This window comes from Octodon degus, unplaced genomic scaffold (genome assembly GCF_000260255.1).
Source record: "Octodon degus isolate 3935 unplaced genomic scaffold, OctDeg1.0 scaffold00079, whole genome shotgun sequence".
NCBI lineage: Eukaryota > Metazoa > Chordata > Mammalia > Rodentia > Octodontidae > Octodon > Octodon degus.
Window position 1 is genome coordinate 4,046,425 of NW_004524655.1, and position 4,142 is coordinate 4,050,566.

The 4,142-nt window shown below is 34.5% G+C and overlaps 1 protein-coding gene and 1 pseudogene across 2 annotated transcripts in view; one reads left to right on the top strand and one right to left on the bottom strand.

Annotated features, from left to right (window-relative positions):
• The window catches only part of LOC101568704, a 279,180-nt pseudogene that overhangs the window by 265,271 nt on the left and 9,767 nt on the right, over window positions 1–4,142 (top strand).
• The window catches only part of Taok3 (TAO kinase 3), a 218,409-nt gene that overhangs the window by 106,653 nt on the left and 107,614 nt on the right, over window positions 1–4,142 (bottom strand). The gene's annotated exons all lie outside the window — the stretch shown is intronic.

Here is a 4,142-nt window from a genome sequence, read left to right on the forward strand (position 1 = left end):
GGACTTCTGCTTGTAGCCAAGATGGAGTAAGTGGGACTAGACTTATTATCTTCTACCAGAATCTAAAACACTGGATAAAACATGAATGCTGGTATTTCAAGACAATAGCTATCAGGCAAAGAAGGACAATGATCCCTGACATAAGAGAAGCAAACGATGTGAGCCCCAACTGTCTCAGCTTTATCTCTTGTGAGAGTTTCTAGGTCCTGGTGCAGACAGAGGAGGAGTCCAGCCAGAACCTGGGGGATTCCTTGAGTGGAAGACACACAGATGAGTCTGGGGAGACCGAGGTGGCTGAGCTCTTATGGCATAGTTTTGTACAGAAGGGAGCAGCATGGAAAGAGGATATGGGAATGTACACATGGTTTCCCTCAGGTCTTCAGCTGGGTTCTCATTAGGGAATACATGTGCGAAAACTACCTTCAACCAGGAAAACACCGTGTAGAAAGAACAGAGAAAAAAGCACCTAGGCTCACAAAAGGCTGTGAGTAGTACTTGTTAGCATTAGGTAGGACAGGAAACTTCCTGATTTATGGGACATTCTTTACAGTACTCTGTGAAGAGTTTCGCCTTGATAGGAATAATTCACCCTAGATTAATGTGGGTCTGTGATGTCCAACAAATTTAAGAAGGAAGACCTAGAAGGGTCAAGTTATTTCCAAGTAACTCAATTATGTCATAGAATAAACTTCAATCATATATAAAGAAATTTTAAAAATGTCCAGTATTCAAAAAGCTAAAATTCACAATGTTCACTATTCAATGAAAAGACATTGAAAAAGCATGAAAATATGACACATAATGAAGAAAAAGGTATTGAAATAAACACATGGGAATTATAGTATGTGTTATACCTGTATTCCACATATTTAAAAAGTGAGAGGAAACACTGAACATATAGATAAGATATTAACTCTAAACTAAGTCTTTCAAGTTGAAAGCTACAATATAATGTCTCAGCTGAAAAACACTACATGGGATGAACAGCAGATGAGACTTGGCAGAAAACGTTAGTGAACTTGAAGACCTAATAATAGAAATTATACAGAACAAAATACACACAGAAAAAGGCCTAATAAAACAAAGAAAAATCAAACCAGAGCAGAAGTGATCTATGGAACATCTTCAAGGACCTAGTACATGTGTCCAATTATGTCTAACTGGAGTCCTTGAAGGAGAAGAAATATATGCTAGGACAGAAAAAATGTTTGAAGAAATAATGGTGGAAAAAGTTTTCAAATTTCAGAAAAATTCTAAACCAAAAAGATCCATGAAAACCTAAGAAACTCAGGCATGAGAAACAGTAAGAAAATTATATCAATCCACTCAATAATAATTTGCTTAAAACGTAATAAAATGATAGCAGATTCCTTGGTATAAATATTAGAAGTGAGAAGACCTTATTGAAGATTTGAAAAAGAAAAAAAAAATCTCTGTCAAACTAGAATCCTACACTTAATGAAAATGTCTTTGATAAATGAAGCCAGGATAAAGGCTTCAGGACATGCAAAGGCTGAACAAAATGACCTCACTATCTGCATGACAGGAAGTGATGAAAGAATTCTTTTAGACAGAAGAAAAACTGTATCAGATAGAAATCTATATAAAAATTTAAAGAAGCAAAAGTCATAGTTATTTGGGTAAACATACATGATTTTTCCATTATTTAAATTTAAATTTCTTTTCTTTTTTTCTTTTCTTTCTTTCTTTTTTTTTTTTTTTTTGTATCGGGGACTGAACTCAGGACCTTGAGCTTGTCAGGCAGGCACTTATTCTGCTCAGCTATTTCCCCAGCCTGATTATTTAGATTATTTAAGTTTCTTTAAAACATAACTGGTCATTTAAACAAAAAGAACAACATAATGTGATGTTTAGAATATATGTAGAAGTGGTTGAGCCAGAAAGATAGCTCAGTAGAATATATGTAGAAGTAAGACAAATGACAATACAAACTTTGGAAGGAGAAAAATTGGAGTATATTGTTGCAAAGTTGTTATAATATACTAAAATGGTATCAAACCATTTGAATATAGATTATGTGCTATATACAAATACATATGTGTACATAAATGTAGGCATATACATATATACTTTGCCAGGGATTGAACCCTGGTCCCTGCACTTGCTTTAGCAGGCACTTACTCCACTGAGCTATCTTGCTGGCCCTACCTATATACTTTTAATATAAATTCACCAATAAAGTTACAGGATGAGAAGAGATGTAACCCTAATTAAAAGAAAGGGGGGACTGGAGAGATGGCTCAGTAGAATAAGCGCTTCCTTGGCAAGCACAAGGGCCTGAGTTCAATCCCCAGTTCAGCCAAAAAAAAAAAAGGGAGGGGGTAGCTGATATCAATTAACATCAGATAAAGTAGATTTCAAAGCATATTCACATTAATAATGCAAGTCAGTTCATAATGATAAAGGGATCAATTCATCAATAGCACATAATACCAAATGGTTATGCACCTAATAGGGCTTTAGAAAACATAGTTATAGAAAGAAAAAAAAATAAAAAACATAGTTATAAACTGATTCAACTATAAGGAGAAAGAGAAAAGTGTAATTACAGCTGCAGACTCTAGTATGCTGCTCTCATGAATTGACAGAGCAAGTAGAAAATCAGTAAAAACAGAGCAGACTTAAGTAACTTTATCAACCAATTTGACTAGTTGACATTTCTGAAAGAACAATCTACCCAACAACATCAGAATGTATATTCTATGTTCAAGTGCACATAGAACATTTACTAAGGTATGCAATATTCTGGGTCATAAAATAAGACTCAATAAATTAAAAGGATCTGGGACATATTAAAGTATATTTGGTTTATATATTTAATTTAAAATAGATTTTAAATTAAAATTAATACCAGATAGATGTCTGAAAAATCCCTAATATACCGAAATAAATAACACATTTTTAACATGTTCAAGAAATAAATCAAAAGATAAATTAAGACCCATTTTGATCTCAGTGAAAACGCAAGCACAATGCTGTTAAAGCAGATCTTTCAGGGAACCCTGTAGCATTAAAATCCTGTGTTAGAAACGAAAGTCCAAAGTCAGTAACTTCAGCTTGCTTTATTACAAAACAAAATCAAAAACAAAACTAGACAGAAAAAGCAAATTAAACTTAGAGCAGAAAAAGGAAATAAAAGATTAAAGCAGAAATCAATTAAATAAAAAACAAAAAACAAAAGAAACAAATCAATGAAAGAAAGCAGAATCATATTTATAAATCTCTTACCAGTCTGATCAGATAAAAAAAGTCACAAGATTCCAATATCAGAAATAAGGGAAGTGACATAGGTACAGATTTAGCTGATAGGGTTATCTGCGATACTTATCAGCAATGTTACCCAAATAAAAAATCTCACACAACTTTGATGAAATGAACAAATATTTTAAAAGACACAAATCACCATAGTTTACTCCAGAAGAAATCATCTGAATGACTCTATTAAAGTAATTGAATTTGTAGTTAAAAGTCTTCCCATAAAGAAAATTCCAGTCTCAGATGGCTTCACTAGTGATTGAACTGAACATCTAAGAAAGAAATGCCGACTCTACATAACTCTTCCAGATAATAAAAAAGGGAGAAATCAGACTGGGAGTGGTGGTATGCATCTGTAATCCCAGCGCTTGGGCGGCTGAAAACAGGAGGATCACTATGAGTCCAATCTATGTAGTGAGATCCTATAGACCCTGTACTAAACACATAAAAAGAAAAAAAAAATGGAGAAAGAAATGTTTCCAGGACTCATTCTATAAGGCCTACATTTTCCTGATATAAACAATAATCCCTAGAACCAAAAAATTGATAAATTAGACAAATGACATTAAAACATCTTTTTGAAAGACACTTAAAATGAAAAACTAAGCAATAGGGCCAGCCAAATAGCTCAGCAGATTAAAGCTCCTGCAAGCAGGCACAGGGACCAGGGCTCGATCCCTGGGCCTGCTGTGCTGCCCCTGGCCCCAGGGTATGCTGAGCCAGCAATTGAGACTGGATGTGGTGGTGCTCCCCTGTAGTCACAGCTCTTGGGAGGCAGTAAACAGGTGGATAAGTAGGAGTCTGATCTAGTAGTGAGACCCTGAATACCTTGTAGATCCTTCCCTGAAATGCAAAAAAAAAAAAAA